Source organism: Protopterus annectens, chromosome 7.part1, assembly GCF_019279795.1.
Source record: "Protopterus annectens isolate FY-2018-M chromosome 7.part1, PAN1.0, whole genome shotgun sequence".
Taxonomy (NCBI): domain Eukaryota; kingdom Metazoa; phylum Chordata; order Ceratodontiformes; family Protopteridae; genus Protopterus; species Protopterus annectens.
The window spans coordinates 92,381,869-92,402,831 of NC_056740.1; the positions used below are offsets into that span (position 1 = coordinate 92,381,869).

At 38.6% G+C, this 20,963-nt stretch overlaps 1 protein-coding gene across 2 annotated transcripts in view; it reads right to left on the minus strand.

Annotated features, from left to right (window-relative positions):
• Nucleotides 1-20,963, minus strand: part of MYO1E (myosin IE) — a 1,655,775-nt gene that overhangs the window by 1,237,381 nt on the left and 397,431 nt on the right. The gene's annotated exons all lie outside the window — the stretch shown is intronic.

The window sequence follows — 20,963 nt, forward strand, 5'->3', positions numbered from 1 at the left end:
GTCAGGAAATTGGGAGAAGGCACTTGTATGTACACACTTAGCGAACTGGGATGAATAAGTGGGTACTCTGGCATATAATGTGATTGGGAGGCAATGGTCCTTGGTAATCCATATTGAATGACAAAATGGATTACTATTGTGCCAGCTGGAATAATTATAATTATCAATTCAGCAGATATAAATCCTGCATGCCTGTTTTCTGCATTAAAATGTAGGTGGCTATCCCAATGGTTTTCTTCTGAGATACACATCATATACAGCTTATATGAAAAGCTGTGTTCATTGTCAGAGTCTCCTTAAGCACAAAGTAGCAACAGACTACACCTCCACAAAACCATCAGGCAATTTGTTTAGTATAGAACTAGCATTAACTGCCTTGGGGTGTTGCATTCCATATGATTATAAGAATTATATGCAAATTACATGGAAACAAATATGTTGCAGATGACTGAAAAAACTGATCAAAGTTTCTAGCATACTGGGGATTGTGCAGAAAAAAAAGAAACATACATTATAAGATTCAAGATACTTTCCCCTAGGTTTCAGCTGTTTACGCACAATTACACCCTTAAGGAAAACTCCACCCTCTCCTACAGTTTACGTTGCTTTTCTCCCTATGATATGGTTCCAGTATCGTGTAGATACCAGAATCCTGCTTGTACTTTATAAAGCTTGTATTTCTTGCCTTGGAATCAAAGGGAGGGAATACCCACATAAATTTAAGCTCAACTTCTTACATACTCTGCAGACGAATTTGTCTCCAACTGCATTACATACCACAGACACAGAGAAATCTGTAGTTCATCCTGTGAGGTACTGCTGTCAGCCTTAGACAGGCAATTAATCCTGCTGCGATAAAAAAGACAGAAAGCTGTGGGACTATTTTCCACTGTCTTTACTGCAGAGAGAACTTAACTGATTAACAGATGCTTCCTATGTACCCATACCTTTCATAGCAAAACAACGCAATTAGATCAGTTAGGGATTTAAAGGCAGTTATCACCTCTTCTGACAAATTTACACAAGCAGCAGAGTACTGAAATGCTTTAAATGCTGGTTATTTATACTTCTTTGCATACGATGACTTAAGTGTAGTATCAAAGATTTCTGTGATATTTAGAGAAATGTCAAAAAATATTTTTTTCTTGTAAAGTACCAACACATTCACCATTTTCACCCACTCCCGTTCCCAACACGGATAGGACGGAACTGCCCAAATCAGGAATGCTCTGCAGAATGAAAGACAGGTGGCAGGCTTATCAACTAGCTACACTGATACTGTTTCTAAAAAGGTTGTTTATGCTTTTTCTGTGATATCTTTCCAGAAATGTATGCATATCTGGTACACAGACCAATGGTAAAAGACTCCAACTGACTTGAATCTGTCCTTACACATTGCATTCTATTCCCCTTAACAGTAGAAACCATCAGCTGTACATAATGCAGCAAGGATAATTTTCTGCAGTGAGAGTTTTCACACCTTAGGATGAGAGTGTGTGTGTGTGTGTGTGTGTGGGGGGGGGGGGGGGGGGGTCTGTCAATTTCTTTACAACTACAAAATTATTCCTTTACAAAAGCCTGCTATTTGCTTTCTTTGGCTGGAAGAAGAAAATAGCTATTTATAACATAGAGCAAGCTCTGATAGACACATAAACGAGGCTTGTTCAAGGAAATATAGAAGCAGTTCTGTTACAGAAGGTGTGTTAAATGACAGTGCTTCACACTCCTGCTATTCTATCTTAATGGCTTGAGAAAACACCACTTCCGTATGTCTTGCATGACTCAAACATGAATTGAAATGTATTCTGGGAAGAAGGAATGAAAGCAAGAAAACAAGATCACAGTACCCTGGCAGGCCCCATTGACTGCCATTTTGTGGGAAATGCATTAAAATTGAAAAAGAAGCACCTGGAGCGATTTTGAGCCATTAAAATAGCTAAAAAAAACAAAGATAACAGTGAAAAAATTTAAAGTTTTCCTTTAAATTAGAGACCTATTTAAAGTAAAAAAAAAAAAGAGGGCACATGCTGGAAGTGGAGAAATACTCTATAAGAGAAGAGCTGACAGCATGTGACATGACAGTAGTAAGCAGATACAGAATGCATATACCAGTAGTAACTATGGCAGTGATGAAAGCGCCATCTGCTTCTTTATTGTGGGTTGGATCCTGCACGCATCAAACTATCATGCTTGTGGATGCTAGTTTTATTAGTCTTGTTGTCAATAACTCAGTGTTTTTCCTTTGGTTTTTATAGCAGACCTAGGAGGACTGCCATAAAAACCAAACTGAGTCTAGGCTCTCTGAAGAATATGAATGCTATATAAAACCTCCCATTTATTGGTAAGGGTACAGATACATGGAGAGTATCTAAAATCTACATCCTTGTATAGTAACAGTAACTGAGAATTGGAGGCAAAAAAACACAAGGAACAGCTTAATAAACACAGGACTTTTGTATCATATTTGTTCTGTATATTTCCTGCCATGTATTTTACATTGGTAGAAGAGTAAGAATTGTATTTTGGGATCTATAACTTCTTAGATTTATCAAGCAGGCATGTGGCATTGATACAGCACTAAGACTGCCCTGATTAGGGTGCTGAATCACCTCTTTGTCATGACAAAGGTTGATTCTAGCTGATCTTTCCCTTCAGGGTCTGATGCTGTTAATCTTGGAATATTCTTGGTATAACTTAGGCCTGTTTGGATGGTCTTCTAATGTTCTCCCTTTTTTTTCTTCATACTTTAATTGACTAACACAAATGTAGTTTCTAGTGTTAATTCCTTGTTGGCCTACCCTCTAACATATAGTAACCCAAACTGCTCAATTTCGGGGTCTTTTTAATCTACATATATGGTCCCCAATTCTTGAGGTCATTAGATGAAGAGGGTTTGAAAATATTGATCATAGCAATGGTATTTAAACATTACTGGATTCCTTACAGAAGTGCATCAGTGCCATTCTCAATTGGATATCATGTAGTCATCTTAAACTCAGGCTGGCTTAGACTATGATAAGGCAATGACATGAGCAATTTCATGAGACAATACATTCTTCCACTGCTCCAGACATTAACTCAATAACTGTTTATGGGAACAGTCATTTGACCTCAGCATGAATCTTCATGACTCATCAATACTACAGGAGCAGGTGTCAGCAGAGGACATGTCATCCTGTTATCATCTAAGGCACATTACTGGATTGAGTTCTTTTTCCATCACATGACCTTAAGGCAGATGCAATTTGGTTTCATTTCTGCTTGATTATCATAATGGACTCTACTGGAGGCTTCTCATCTGTAAGCATGATTGATTGCAGCTACACAAATTTTTCAGTACATTTATGCATTGCTACAGCAGTGAGACAGATAACTGAGAAAAAGCTAGAGATGAGAAAAGAGCCTGACTGGGCATTCTTACACTTGTATAAAGTATATGGCAAGGTATCAAGAAAGCTGGTTTGAGCAGTCCTGCAATGTTTCAAAGTCCCAGAAACACAGAATTAGTGCAAGGTATGTACAAGGACCAATGACTCAAGTACAAACAGAAAGGGGTTCACAGTGGGAGTGGGTGTGCATCAGGGTTCAGCTCTGAGCTCACTGCTGTTCATACTGGTGATGGGTTACATTAGCAAACCAGTTGGAGGGGACAGATCAAAGTTGCTGTTTGTAAACAATGTGGCATTACAGGCAGACTCTGAGCAAGTACTTCAGCAAATCAGAGTGGAATGGAATGTGCAAATGAAGACGTATAGGATGAAACAGAGTACAGATAAGGCAGTTGCAATGGCAGCAAATGGGGGAAATCAGAAAAAAGCTGGTAGAAGGGAAAATAGTGGAACAGGTTATCTCCAGCTTCATGTACATTGGAGGAGTGGTTCAGAAGAAGAGAAGTCTGAATGAGGAGGTCAAACCTAGAATCAGAAGGGCTGCAGTCAACTGGCACAGACTGGAATGTCAAAGAAGCTGAAAAGTAAGGAGTACAGAAGCAGTGGTGTGACCGTATTGCATGGTATAGAAACCTGGGCAGTAAAGGCAGAGCACCACCATCACCTCTAGCTTTCTCAACTGAAGTGCCCGAGATGGGTGGCAGGATACACAATGTGGGACAGAGGACATAAGAACAGAAGTCAAAGAAGCACCAACAGCAGAAAAAGTCAAAGAGAATAGATTACTTTGGTTTGGGGACATGTGCAGAAAAGCAGAAGACAACCTGGTGAGGAAGATTTGTGACAGAAAGGAAGAAGCAAGAGTCAACAGCATTAAGCAAAAAGGTGGATGGATCGTGTGAGAGAAGACCTGCAACAGTAAGATGAAGGGGGTAGGAGAATGGCATTGACTAGAAAGAGATGGTGACAGTTGGCATGAAACCCTGACCTCATTTAGAAAATGGGAAAAAGGGAGTTGATGATGATGGTGATAGCTTGCTTTTTGTCATATTACTCCATTGCTGAAAGATCTACAAGGGCTATCACCTGGGGTACATATGATTTAAAGCTCTGAAGAGCTCTTCTATTCCCTCTATGGTTTTGGTACTTTGTGACATCCTCACTCTGGGCCAGTAATCAAGGAGCCTAACTCCTCACCACTGATAATGGAGAGGGACATTCACTTGGAACAAAAATGGATACTTGCAGCTCTCTGCATCAAACACAAATTCCCTTAAGAGCACACAGGGAACACACTCTGTCCAGGGTTTGGGTGTCTCTCTCCACATCCCCAATGAGACTCCCCACTGACACAGCTGTATGGTTGAGTCCTCAGCTGAGCATCCAAGCCAAGTCCTCCAGTTCCCTCTCTATGAAATCAGTGTTTCGTGTCCCTGCTCCAAGTAGCTGAAACACACACATGCAAGTACACGCACCTAGGAAAGGCTGGCGCAGATTTACTAGCTATGCCCCCCTTCTGCCCAGACTACAAGTTAGTTACACTTCTGCAGACACCCCAAAGCTAGCTACTCTAAGGCTCTTACATGGGTACCCAATTATAATGAGTGAAATTAATATGATTACAAATGGTAATGTTTGGCCAATGCAGTAAGGCTTTTAGGAGTAGCCAAAGCTGTCAACAAATGTATACAAGTACTTTCAGAGATTAAAATATTCTCTAAAAGACCAGCCACAATGAAAAGTTTAAATATATTTAGCAGTAAAAAATCATCATCTTTTTCTTTCGACTGTTCCTGTTAGGGGTCGCCACAGTGGATCATCTGTTTCCATTTCTTCCTGTCCTCTGCCTCTTGCTCTGTCACACCAACCACCTGCATGTCCTCTCTAAAACAATCCATAAACCTTATCTTAGGCCTTCCTCTTTTCCTCTTACCTGGCAGCTTCATCCTTAGCATCATTTTCCCAATATACCAACATCCCTCCTCAGCACATGTCCAAACCAATGCAATCTTGCCTCTCTGGCTTTGTCTCCAAACTGTCCAACCTAAGCTGACCCTCTTATACACTCATTCCTAATCCTGTCCATCCTCATTACACCCAGTGCAAATCTTAACAGCTTTGACTCTGCCACTTCCAGCTCTGACTCCTGCCTTTTTCTCAATGCTACCGTCTCCAATCCATATAACATAGCTGGTCTCACTACCCTCTTGAAGACCTTCCTTTTCACTCTGACTGGTACCAGTCTGTCACAAATCACTCCTGATACTTTTCTTCACCCACTCCTTCCTGCATATACTCTCTTCTTCACCTCTCTTCCACACTCACCATTACTCTGAGCTGCCTAAGTATTTAAACTCATCCACCTTTGCCAGCTCTACTCCCTGCATCCTCACCATTCCTCTATCCTCCCTCTCATTCACACACATATATTCTGTCTTAGTCCTGCTGACCTTCATTCCTCTCATCTCTAAAGCATATCTTCACCTCTCCAGGGTCTCCTCAAACTGTTCCCTACTCTCACTACAGATCACAATATCATCTACAAACATCATAGTCCACGGGGCCTCCTGTCTGATCTCATCTGTCAACCTGACCACCACCACTGCAAATAAGAAAGGGCCCAGAGCTGATTCTTGATGTAATCCCACCTCCACCTTAAGCGTATCAGTCACTCCCACCGCAGACCTCACCACTGTCACATTACCCTCGTACATATCCTCTACCACTATTACATACTTAAGAACATCAAAATCCTAAATATCTATTTACAATAAACAGCAGAGTTTCAATCACAGGAAATATTAAAAATTACATAGGTGGTCAGGTTCACACAGTTACAGAAAAGCAATACTTAACTAATCTCACTAACTAACATCACCATGACTGATCTAAAGAATTATTTCCTCGTTACTTACTAGAGCAAGGCAAGATGAGAGATCCTTCTTTGTCAGGTTACAAAAACAGAGTGCTCTGAAACTTCAGTCTCACCTAGTGTTAAACATTTTTAGTGATGGATTACAGAATGACATCACATACATCTGGTCATCTCACTTCTGGTTCCCATGCAAGGCCCCATTGCAAGAAACTGCCAGGATTTAGCATTTGTGTGCCAATAATACACATGTAGAGAGCCTTGCTATGATCTCCTGCAGCTCCTGGAAGTCATAAAACAATTTCAAACCACCACCTTTCCAAAGTAGCAATTAGTTCACCCCAATTACAATGCAGAAAGCTTCCTAGTACAGACTTTGTCTCTGGCTGAATTGAGAACTGTAAGATAACATTGTTATAGCCTAGGCCTAGTAATTTAATTTCTTACTATTTTTAAATTTTGAGATTAACCTATTCTCTTCTAGTATCCTCTGGTAAAACATATACATTTAAACAGTTACAATAATGCATGCATATGTCTTTTTTCTGTCCAGCAGGGCACGCTGTTGGTACATTTTTAACACAAGCAGCTTTACAAATACATTTTCAACACAAGCATCTGTACAAATCAGTTTGATATACAAATGACAATTATTTTCAAAATTCCAGCTAGCTTTGATGGCATGTTACACATCCACTGCCCTACTTCTCCTGACATAGCTGGCAATACCTCACACCGTCATACTTTCTACCTGCAAAGACCTGCTGGTGCCCTGCCATTGAGCCTAGCATCTCTGCTCAGCCTCTCTAAGGCTGTTATCATTTCCTAGGATTCTCCTGCAAAGCTCCTGGTACAGAGTTACTTTGCTTCTTGTGATTACACCTGTGAAATCTAGTATTTAATTTTTTTAATTTTCATTTTACATTTGTTAACCGGGGGTGTCTGACTGAGCCGAAAAGGCCCTTTTTCAGCAGAGGCCCGGGGAGAAAAGTTCCACATAGGAAATTACAGATACATTTAGACATGATCAATATACACACAAATTACAAAAGACGTGTTTTACAGTGGTATGCGGCACATCAACAGTTACAGTGGAGAGAACAAACAAAAAAATATTAATTTAAAAATAAAGGTACTTAATAGATTTGTGGTGTACAGCTGAAATTTGGAACATAGGTAGAATGCATACATAGTACACAGGTACAGTACATACATTGTAGATTAGCCAGTGTTTGTGAGAATACTTTTCAATCTTAATCAAGTACTCTAGGTTTAGTATGTGTACCTTATCCGCTTTCACTAGCCTGGGGAGCAATCATGACACTGCCGACTTTGCTTGAGATTTTGCCTGATGAGGTCTTTAAAGGAGGCTTTAAGGTAAAGGTAGTACCACAGTATCTTCAAGAAGTTCTGTGTAGACATTCAGTAGATCCATTAAGACTGTACTTACAGGGATTTGTGAATGTTTTACTTATTTGACATCCTGCACATACTACCTTGAAATGCATGTCAATTTTATAAATATGTTTTATAATGATCATTATGTTTTACATTTTTGAAGGATGCCAGCAGGATGACCCTTACTACTTGAAGTTGGAATTTCCAATTAATATTTATGGTAATTATGACTGAAATGGATTGTTATGGGCTGCAAAATAATTGACAATGCAACAGAACTTGAATTAACATTGGTCAGATATGAGGACCAGCAATGATTTTGAAAGAGTTATGTGAACTGAAATGAAAAGGGTGAAGCTAGGCATCTCGGATAACACAATTGCGATAATTTGAACACATGACTAAAGGATTTAATCCAGACAGGACTGCATTAACTGCTTTATACATCATAACCAAAGTAGTCGCCAGCTACATCACTTCTGCCCAATACAAAGGTTACTGATAGCATTTCTACTGGGCTTTGTGTTTTCTGTGCCAATCCAGCCATCAGTCTTCAGATGTACTAACTACCTCACTCCTCTCCTCTAATAATGACTGCATTTGCTTACGTAATGAAAACATTACATGACTACCCACTCATACAAAGCAAAACCTGCTTGTATATAAATACATATTAACCTCAGACAAATATTTCAGCATACAGTCCCACTACCTAAAAGTTACATTACTTTACAATGGCAAGGCATAGGATTCATTTAATCTAAGATTAAGATAAAACACAGTAAACCTCGAGGACAATTTCATTAAAATGCTTAAAGTCTCTACAAAATAAACATTTAATTCAGGATTCTTTATATTTTGTGGGCTGATTTAAAATGCATTATAAATTTACAATATTTCAGGCATTTGCAGCATTCTGGACCGTGATTTACTTGTATAAATTCCTTTCCATATATGGAAAGCACATAGCCAATCCCTCGTCAAAGGAAATTGCTGCCTTTTATTCAGTCTTTCAGACAGTATAGCAGGGTTAGAGAACAAGCAAACTATTTCCTTTGCATCTGGGAACTTTGCTTCTATTTTGCTTTTTCCAGTTCCTGTGAAGAGTTTTAAAGTGGCACACATTATTTTAATATTTTACTCTATATTGAAGAATGACTGGTAACAAGAAAAGTCCATTTATTATGCTCTCAAAATATTTATGTGGGCTGACATTTGATAGCAATTATGCAATCTATTCGAAGCAAATTTATTTTCAAAGTGAACCATCTTGAAAGACAACTTGACATAACTTACTAATTTTAAACTTTTACTGATCACATTTTCACTTGGGAAGGAAGCTACATTTGTACAGCACAGTGTAAAATGGAAAATATTCCACAAGCTTAAATTACATTTAAAACTATGTAACCGAATAGGACCAACCTACAGAGTATTTTAGACAAGTGTTTAAAATGTACTCTGTCTGAAATATTAATCAAGTTAAAAAGACACAATGTCTTTTACACACACACACACACACACACAATTTCACCAATTAATACAAGTTAATATTTTTTTTTTTACAACAGACTCTTTGGCTATATAGAACAATTCAAATGCCATGAAAAAAGATGTGCAACAATTAACTTTGTTTGGCAAAATTTAGGCTGTATAGATTTGGCTAAGCAAACAGCACAATATGCTAGGGACAACACTACTAGGAAACAGGTCCCATATTCCAAATATCAAGATATGCATTACAGCTGCAATTGGGCCAGTCTCCAAAGTATTACAGAGGAAAAGACTTGAACCGGCAAGCTTTGCCTATGTGTGATATTATTGGCAAGCTTTGCCTATGTGCAATATTATCTGACACCATGTGGACTGAGTCTGCTTGGGCATCTGGCCAAAGAATGCATTTTACTATTTGATATAACATTCTTTGTTAAAACTCAAACTCCTGCCTACAACAGGTATATTTAAATAGTCTGTTATCCAGCCTTCTGCCTCCCCTCTCAAATCACAGTCTCTACACATCTTGCAGTATCTTAGGAAAAATATAATTTTTTCTTGGCAATTAATTAGCAGATTTCCTTTTCTTCTGCTGATCACCAATTTTCCATTGTTCATGAAGGCACATGTACATGGGTTGACTATTACACCTCTACTTCAGTACCTGTCACTGTATGTGAAAATGCAAACCTCATTGGTATTTAAATTTGTATTTATTTAATGTAGGGACCTTAACCTCACACACACACACACACACACACACACACACACACACACACACACACACACACACACACACACACACACACACACACCATTCTCCTTTGAAAATAGTTTGCGGCTGCTTTTTGCAAGGCAACCTGCTTAATAAATGTCCAAAAAAAAAAAAAAATCAGGTTCGTCATACTTCACAGGATTACAGGAGTTTACTAGGCTATTGACCCGAAGGTCATTTCTAACTTAACGGATTCATCCCAATGTAATACCATAGATATGCTAGCCAATACACAGGATTGCATTTAGTAATGACTACCAATGTCCAGAAATGTTGTGGGTGCTATACCCGGTAATAATTTACGGTGCCCCATCCACTCGTCTACGTACCTCTTGAACAGTGTCAGAGGTGTTTTGCTTCACATGAATTGGCAGCCTATTCCAAAGATGCAGCAGTTGCTGGGAGACAAATCTGTCCCTCCAGCATGTCCTATTTAAGTTTGCATGTAGTCACTAAAAACAATGTTTTCGTTAGTTTATGTTGTCTCTTTGGATGACTAGAAAAAACGTCAACTCCTATCCTCCTGAACTGATGCTCTAATATCAAAATACAAGCTCTATATTTTCTGTTCATAACCTACCGTCAAATACTTTCCCCCATATCCCTCAACTGTACCAAGAATCTTGTTTTTTACCAGTTCTGAGGTTCAAAAAATGAGGTGCCATGATTCCAGAGTAGCACCCCTTAATTTCACAGCTTGTTTTATATTTTTCTTCTGGCTGATGTCATTACATACAGAGGCTTGCACAATGATGTCAGCTCCGTGAACAGCCTTGTTGGAATTACTTAGGGGTCCACTGTATGTACGAACAATTTCAAATGCAAGCATAAGCAGTTCTTTTTGCGACATGTAAGCATGGATGCACTGTAGCAGTTTTTCAAGTAAGCTTTTCCTCTGCAGTCGTAGCATTTTCAGCTGCAAGCCAGGTAAGGAGTGTGTGTGTGTGTGTGTGTGTGTGTGTGTGTGTGTGTGTGTGTGTGTGTGTGTGTGTGTGTGTGTGTGAAATGCCCCAGGTTAAATATACCTGGTGACTAGAGTTACATAGGCTCAAACTCTGTACCTTGGGTACCAGTAGCAAGAGCCGGAGTACCCTATCCATCACCACTTGTGAAAATTGTCCAGATTGTTGCCTCATATTTTTGTTCTGTTCCTCATAAAAGCTTATTCACTAAATAATGACAGGCATTTGAATTTCATAATTCATATTCTTCAGAAAAGTACATGGCAATACAAAACCTTTTATTCTAGCAATTTTCTAAGTTTATAAGATCAATATTTGAAATCTGTTCCTATTTTTAAGGCTGCATTCCCTCATTATTGACTTTGTCCAGGCTTTTTGTGCTAAGAGGGTGAGAGCTATGGTGAGAACTGAATTCACTAAATGATAGCCATTTAAGTTTCAGTCTGCCTATCTTTCAGGAAACGCATGTTGGTTACACAACATTTTATTCTAGCAACTTTCCAAGATTATACAAGCAAAATTTAAAATATGTCCCTGGTTTTGGGGCTTTTGTCCCTCCCAAGAAATGTTGGCTTTTTCCAGATTTCTTGTGCTGCAAAGATGAGATACAGTTGAGTGTCGAGTGGATTTTAGAAGGAGCTGAGAGCTTCAGGAGAAGAGAAGTTTAGCGCTGCTTATGCTGAGTCTGCTTGCATTGTTAATAGCACAACAGGTAGTGTACTTACTTTTGATGCAGAAGGCTGTGGGTTCTACTCCCACAGTATGTAGATGCATTGCTGATACTGTACTGTACTATACTTTTAAAGGGGATGGATCCTGAGAATGTCTTCTTTGGTGGCGATAACTAGTAACTAGTATGAACCTGTTATCAGTTAACCATCCATTCCCTATTGCAATATTGCTAGCTTATTATTTTTTTTAATGTAACATAGGCAATTTATTCCAAAAAGGGAACAGGCACTTTATTTGTAGAGGAAACAATGAACTATAAAGTTGTTTGCTAGCAGCAACCTCTTCATTAGTTACAGATCTCTTTAATGTGGAATTTAGATTACTTTTACTTCTGAAGAGATTGTGCATATTTACTGATACTGGTGGATTGTAGAAGTTTGAGTAAACTTTTATGATGGAAATGTTCTGAACTGGACAGTTTTGTCATTGGTTCATGCATTTTGTTTCATTATTTACTGGAAATATATTCAAAACGCCCTCTAACAACTGTTGTACTATACAAAGAATATAATTTAATACAATCAGGAAGGTGTATCAAAGAACACATATATGTTTCATATGCAAGGGACCTATGATTTGAAAACAGCCCAAAGGTAATCTTTATCTACTACTGGCCAGATGCATTTTCTTTGAATGTGGGTTTCAGTGCTGTTTCAATGAATGCGAGTTTCAAGGGCAGATAAGTTTTAATGCTACGTCTATTTTCATTGTGAGACTGCATTGCATTGTTTAGCAAATATCTATTAGTGTTTCTGCTGTAAAATGCAAAATAAAACGTTTAAATTAAATCCAAATCACTGTAGAAGTAAAGCAGTATGCACATTGCAGTGTTTATGGTAAATGGGGTAAAATAGCCAAATAATGCGACATTGGAATGGCTGCAGAGGGGAGGACTGTGTATGGAGAGGCACCATTTGACCATAATTTTGTGAGGGGGGGGGGTGGCGGCAAACTCAAAGGGCTATACCACTGATCAGTAGGCCATGGAGAATGATTTTTGGAGGTCCTAGACTCCTAGCAAACTATAATATTCTTTTGCTAAGATTAGAATATTGCCTTCCATTAAATGCCCTACTTTTCCCATAAAACCCACATACTGCAAGTCACCAAAAACAAAATCCTAAGGTTCATCATTTTCTCCCTTTCCAATGAACATCATTGCTACATATGTGAAAAAAAATCGTTACCAATTACTACAGGGTCTAGGGCGATATTTTGGTTGTCTGTTCTTCAGTTTGCATTTGAAAGTTGACATCTCATAATTCCAGTGGAGTGGATGGGGTTACATAATTATGTATGCAAATTTATATTAATCAGAGTACAGATTTGTACCTATTTTTCATGGGACATTGTCCAGATTTTTGATATTTCTAGGTTGAGAGGCATGTTTTCCCTTAACAGTTTGACAGGTGGTGTGGTGCCCGACATACAAAATCATGCTACCCATCACTTTTATTTAGTACATGTTTAAGACTGGAGCGATTTCATATTTTCTCCAAGCTTTCCTACTCTTTTTTTTTAAACACCTGGACAATATATAAAGGCAAGCTGAAGATTAATTGTGAAAATTACTCTCAGCCTAGCCAGAAAATTGTATTTTACCATCTCAGCTACTCATAAGCAGGGATGGAAGCCCTTGTGGTGATACCTGGCATGCAGCTCATGCTTACAAATACTGTAGGCATGCACGGACAGATGTTTTCAGCCACAGCAGTGAAGGGTCACTACATGTTGCGCACTGGTGCATGGCATGAGTAGGGCATATAAATAAAAATCTCTGGCCACAAATATGATACTGCACTGGGATCCCCTAATCTCCTCTCAGACAATGGGAGAGTTTAATTTAGATCCAGGGGATCAAGAGCGACTCCCACCATTCACAATCAAGGGGGAGGTGCCATGGGCAGCCAGTAGTCAGCTCTGTAGAGGCACAATGAATAAATAAAAATAATTAGAATCCCAATTTTCTTAACATATACACAATGACTCTACTATTTGATTAAAACACTTCTCTTTCCATTCCTTCCTATCCAACTTTCAAACCCTAATGTTCGACTTTAAAGCATGTATTGACACACTGCAAAGTCTGTCTACTGTCCCCACTACAATCAAAATGAGTTTTCATCAATTTTACTTCTGTTTGACTTGATGTGTTTGTAGGTGTACGTTCATTACCTGAGGAACTAGAAGGCCTAATTAGATAATACTTTCTTCTTGAAATGCGCTAGAAATTCGTTTGTTCCTTTTTTCTTGCATGTCTTCCAATAATTTTCTTTCACTCTCTATTAAACTACTAACAACAAACACTCATCCCAGTACTCCATTCTCTGTCTGCCATGTTGCTTCCTCCCACTAGTTTCATCTTTACTCCCAAAGCCCTTATATTTTTCTCAGTTAACTTTTATTACCATATTTTCCAACTTATGTGCTATCATAGTCAGAATTTCTGTGATGTGTTCCACATTCGGCATAAAATGCAATAAGACTACATAAATGGAAAATAAGTCTATCCATATACTTTGTATTCTATTCATAAAGCATGATTTAAGTTTTACCAGCCAGTTCATACATTTACTAATATTTTCTCAATATTTGCTGCAGTGTTTTCCCCATCTACATCCAATCTAACTAATGACCATTAATCATCAGCTTCAATCTCAAAAGCATGGCATAAATCATTTCCATTATTTGAAACCCTCTCCATTACCTTAAAATTCAATTAACTAATCATACCATGTTTCAGGATATCAAATGCCTTAGCTACATCCACAGACACTGAAATTACTTTCCTTTCTCCATTTGAGTGTCTGTTCAGCACACCATAATGTTTTCTTTTGTATAAACTACCCAGGCAAATTCCCTCCTAGCCACACCCTACCATAATGCTTTTCTTGTCTAGTTATCCAGGCAAATGTCCCCTCCCCCCAGAGACTTCTACCCCAAATCCACACACATATTCTCATGTACATCTTTACTATGTACCTTATAGTATACATTCAGCAAGGATATGGGGGTTCCAGTTTGTATGAACCCTCCTGTCCTCCACCTTCAATAAGAAATTAACAATGTCTCCATGCAAAACTCCCTCTCCTAGTTATGTCTAGTTTACTTTTTGGAGTCACCACCTAATGTTCAACATCTTACAATCCACCACCAAGATCATTCCTTCTTGCAATTTCTTCCTCTTATTGTATAACTTGTTTATGGCGGATGTCTACCAGGCAGGCTTGTGTTTTCCTGAGGATCTTAACTTTGGTCCTATCAGGAACAGCTGAGTCAATATAATTGTACAGATGTTTATACAATGCATTGGTGTATATCCCAGTGTAAGTGTCCCTGTCATTAGTGAAGACAGGATTTTTGAAGCTATTAATGCCGTCTTGTAAGAGACTGTAGTTGGATTTGGGAGATGCTTTTTAGCTCAATTTGTCCTGGCAGGGAAGGGGCTGATGCTACTGTTACTTCAAAATAGACTGATTTATGATCAGACTTCACCAGGGTGGGCTGCACACTTGTGGTGGTGCACCCTTCTATCATGTTGGTGAGTACCTAGTCTAGAATGTTTGGATCCCTTGTGGGGGTTCTAATTATCTGTCCAAGGCATATGAGTTAATGAAATCCAAGAACCTTTGGGCAACTGTTTGTACCTGTATAATTTACCCAGTCTATGGATGGGTAGTTAAAGTCACCCATACCAAAGGTGTTTGGTTGTATTTTGAGCAACTCAAGTAAATCCAAGTAGGCAGTGTGGATATCACAGTTCATGGAGGGGGACCTATAGCTGGCGATAACTTGGAACGAGGTCTTTCCTATAGTTATTTGCACATGGAGTAACTGTAGGGACCCATTCTGTTTAACCAATCTGAAGGAGTATTTATCTTTAATGAATATTGATACTCCTCCTTTAGTTTTCACGTGTTCATTTTGTGGTCTGAACATGTGGAAGACATCATATCCTTGTGTGGCTGAAGTGCTCTCCATGGCCTTGAACCAGGTCTCTGACTGTCCGTATCTTCCAATGTGTGGAATGCTTCCAGTTAGTGGTTTCAGATTTAGACTCCTAGTGTTTAGCAGCATAACCTTAAGGTTGTTTTTCGAGGATATTTTTATGTCAGAAATTTTGTTTTTGTGACATTTCATAAAAAGGTGCTATGGGGGAAGCAAGAGTCTTAGCTAGTAGCTGAAAGCACAGAGGTGACAGGTGGAGACTATCTCTGGCAAAGCATCATGATCTAGCAACCATATCATCCCAGGCTGTCCAGTACTGGATCCCCTTAAAATGACACTAGAAACTAAGCCATTTGTTGAAGTCAATCATTTTTTGTCTGTATTGAGGCATCATCCTAGGTGAAGGTAGAATGGTGCTTAAGGCTAGGGACATACCCACCTGGAATACAGAGAGCTCAGTCATGTCTCTTTATATAGTCCAGTGAGGCACATCTCAAGTCGTTCACACCAACATGGCTATGACAGAGTCATAAACAGTTCCTGTTGAGAGACTTGGGTGCATGTGTCATGTGGTGGAACATGGCACATGACAGACAGCTGACTGAGCTTTTCCTTATCCAATCTGGTGAATGGGACATCTGTGCATTTCACAATGGGGTCAGCTATAACTAAAACATTTGATTTTGTGTTTTGCCTTAGAAGCCTGTTTGGTGAGACACTGGTATGTACATTTGTGTGTGTACTGTGATTTGCTGGGAATGGATTAAGTGAAGTGTGTTTATGTTTGGGAGGCCTCTGATCTTTAGGTAGGCTTCTAGTGAGAACCTCTGCATATGTAGGTTTAGGTGTACACGTGGATGGTGCAGGAGGTGAAGTGTGCGAGCTGACAATGTGCTTAGTATCTGACATACTGATTTGTGAGCAAGACAGCCTAGATTATATATTCTTAATACAGATGCATCTCTTACATGTTGAATTTGTATGAATTAGAAGTGGGTTGTCAGTGTACATGAGGCAATTGCTACATTGCCTCAGGATGCCTATGTTAATCAGGCTGGCTGGAGAAATGGTGGGAAATTGTCCACTCTAAGTGAAGTACTAGAAGGACCAGATATGGCTGAGACACAAGAAAAAGTTCTAAACTGCAAGGGGCTTAATGGGTAAGACTTGTGGAGAACCTCAGAGGCTCAGCTGAGTGCCCAACCGGGCAGTGAAGCACAACAGCGGGAAATCTCTGATGGAGTACAAGCAGTTGACAAAGGGAAAATTATTTAAGTGTTAGCATCTATAACCACCAATGGTATCCTCCACTGTGTGGTAATGTGCGGTTTTTCGGGTAGTGCCCATCACACCAACCAGTGCTAACACAGGCAACGAGTATTAACAAAATTAAACTGATTTCAAACACACTAACCAGTAGTTGCACACTACACTGGGCCCTGGGCCAACATTCACCACTCAGATAGGAACTTTGCTACATTCTACTCTCACTAGGGTTTAGGAGGAGGCCTACTGTTGTGGAGGAAAGCTGGATTAGTGTTCAAAAACTGTGAAAACATTGTCCTTGATAAATGCAAGTAAAATAGTTATTAGCTGCAACTTATGTACTAGAACCTAAGGGGTTTTGTATATAAACCTACATGTACTCCTATGGCCACATTTATAGGTACCATTTACCTTAACAGTAAAGTGCAACCTAACAGTGCTGTCAAAATTCAACAAATATTTCAAAGTGATGGCATTCTTACAAACAAAACTACCTAAACTACTCAATTTCAGAATTGCCCAACATCACTTTCTAATCGCCCACAAGACTTATAATGGTATTATCAACAGTCATTTCCAAACAAAATGACCTGCTAATATTCATTGCCCCTTCAAATTTTTCACTCAATCAGTTAAAACAGGTGGAAACCAGAGTCCCTTTTGCTAATAATCTCCATAGTTACTAACTGTAAAAAATACAGTTTGCAACCTCTTTTACATACATGTTAATTTTTAAAAACCAAAAATAGTCTCCAGAACCAATAAATAAGGTGATAATTTTAGAAGCATTGAAAGAGGTGTATCAGGTAAAGAACTGCCTAATATAATCCACACCCTCATCCTGAGAAATACAAGTGAATTGAGAATTAATATCCACAGAAAATAAAAAAATTTACCACCTGTAAATGGGTAAAATCTTAATTTATCATGAAACCCTCAAGAATCTTTCTGGTAAGAGAAAGACTGCACTACTGGATTTAGAACACTAAGTATAAGGCGATTCCTTCAGTTGAGTTGTGCTCCCAGAGTCTGATATTGTAGGTGTTAATGGTGGGCAAGTTTTATTAGTGATTTCCAGTACCCTAATCAACATCCCTATTTTTGGTGGATGAAACATGTATAGATTCAAAAGTGCTGAGATCAATTTTATCATTTAACAAACCAGTCAAATTCTTATGTCGATATTTAGAATTTATTTAAGTAAGGCAACACGTTTATAATCATCAGTATTGACGAACATAGCTTCCATGATTTTCATGTACCTATCAGAATATATTATCACCGTTCTCCACCTTTACCAGTTGCTATGAACCTTACATTGGCGCTGTTTCTAAATTCATTAAGTCCATCCTTTAGTTATAACTTAATTTAAATCACAAAAAGCTATTACGTTTAGGTGACAAAGCTATACTTGTTGTGTCTGTCGGCTTATCCCGGTTAGGGGTCGCCACAACGAAACTCCGGTCCGCTAATGTTTGGTAGTGGATTTTTACGTGCCGAGTTACCAGCCCTGACGCACAACCTTCAATGAAGGCACGCCCATTCACGCATGCCTCCACACAGAAGACGCTGTAGCTGAGAATCGAATGCGACAACATCTTGCTGTGAGGCGACAACGCTACTGCAGCACCACTACCACGGGTGGTAGGTGACAAAGCTATACAAATTTGTAAAAATAAATTTTATAGCCTGAACATCATAAACATCTGGATCCCTTTTCTTTAGCATCCCAGCATTCCTAAACTACTAATAAAGCACGATTTCATTAAAAGACAAAATAAAAGACAAAACATTATTATGTAAAATGGATCTCTAGGAGGAAAACAAAATAGTTTGTCTTTAGCAGTCTGTGACATCATGCTGCCTCTCTAGTTACTTCCACAAATGACCGTGGAATATCTTTCCTTTGTATCTCATCCAAAATTTGTTGAACCATTGCACTTCAGCTTCCCATATCAATTTCTGCACATTGCACAGAATGTCTCACAAAATGAGCGAGCACACCACACCACCCCCACTCATCTCTTCTATAGTCCAAGGTTACATCTGCTCCTGAATCGGTCCCCGTGCTACTATTTATGATCAAACAAACATTCTCCACAGCTATTGCTTCTTCATCAGGTACAGCACCTACATCTCTCAATGTTTATGCGGCTAAGACATCAGCACAGAAATCAGCAGATACCACCTTCATTTCCTTTCCTTCCTCTTCCCCACTCCTCTCCCTCTCCTTGATGTCCTACTCACGATTGTTCACGCAGTACACTTGAATGATTAGCAGTGGTGTACTGGTGAAATCAACCTACTATGCATATTAACACTATCCTGCAAATCCATGAAAATATGCCACTGACCTAGTGGAATTAATCAGTTTGGCAATAAATAAGCAAATAAAATATTTACATGTCATCATTTCCGATGTCCATGTATACATTATACATATTCAACATACTTTTATTGTATCCAAGTATTAATTTACCAATTCTCTATATGAGAGAAGTCCATATCTACCAGAATACAACTGGTCCCATCTCACAATTTCCTTTGCCTATCAGTATAATTTTTTATACATTATAGGTTCATAGATTACTACTTGGCTCTGCCCTTGTGAGCCATTTAAGCCTCGCCAATTACCCGAAGAGAAAATCAAACCCTGTACCTTGTGTCTGTAAGGTAAACACCTTAGCTATTATTATATTAACCTCTCACACTGGGGGACATTCTTTCTTGCTGAGAAATGGCTTTAAAATTAAGCTACACAATTCAGAAAGACAAAGATAAATAGTTTGACTGTTAATGCCAAGTACTGAAAAGGCAGTCTTATAACTAGCTTGAAGAGTATAGCATCATTTCATGTACATCAGAGATGGGGTATACTGATACCATCACACATGCTGAAATGCAGATCCTCATTAATGCAATATACTTAGGAAACATTTGTCAGTTACCTCAAAGGCAGTAACTGGGAAAGGGAATGTTGATTATTTTATTGTTGCACTATAAATCTGTAGTTTGGGTGTTCATTTTCCATGAGCAGTTTAAATCTGTATTCTTACAGAATACTGAAAAAGAAAAGGTTTCTCTTACAACAAAATAATCTGGTGATGTATGTTAAACAGGATAGCGTGATCTCTGCGATAGCTGTACTTATTGTGTGCATTTACATTACAGACACAAGACCATTTCCACTTTTAAAACCTCAAACCTTAACAATACTAAATCACTTAAATCCTCTTTCACTTCCACACCTGCTTCTAATGCCTTATTTTCATTAGATAAAATCCTGCCTTCCTACTTATACTTGTCATTTCCATTAGAAAAAATATTCTTACCTTCATATAGTCTTCATTGCATCTCTGTTCCTCCACAATATCCATTATAAACAAATATCTAGCTACTTGGTAACAATGGTCCACACCAATCAAAACTAACAAAAGTAATAAAATGTATAAGCTACTTCTAATTCTAGGACTTTCATTAATTCTACTGTACTTGCAAAGTATATCTCAGTAGCTACACATGAATCACGGACTTCAAACAACAAGCACAAGAATAAAATACAACAAACATTCCACAACTACCACAAAAAATTGAGAGTCAGTATATTAAACTATGAATCTATGTTTCAGCCGATTTCCAAAGGTCATACTTTTTTCTAATCAGGACCAATAATATTACTAAGGACTTCCTGTTAGATTACCCAGTGTTGGCTTATATTACTTCATCTACAAGCAGGTGGCATTTAACTAAGCCCTAGGCCCAACCACCTGTCATCCTATGCCTGTCTCAGGCATTCAGGCTACACTATAGTTTAGTCTACAGCCAAACCATCAAACCCAAGCAACTGTCTATGAAGGCTGTATTCATGTAGCCTATAAACAATAAAGGAACCAAGTTTGAAACCTAGATGCCAATATACTAAACTAAAATAATATCCATAACTGAATCAATCAAAAGGTACCGCATCTCTAGTGAGAACATGCCAGGTGAAATAACAGGAGAAGGAGGACTGATTAAATTAATAGACAAATATACTAACCTAAACTCCGCCCTTACAGCCCTTACATCTGAAAGCAACACCATTATCTTGCAATAGCCACAACTGGACACTGATGGACATTATTAGG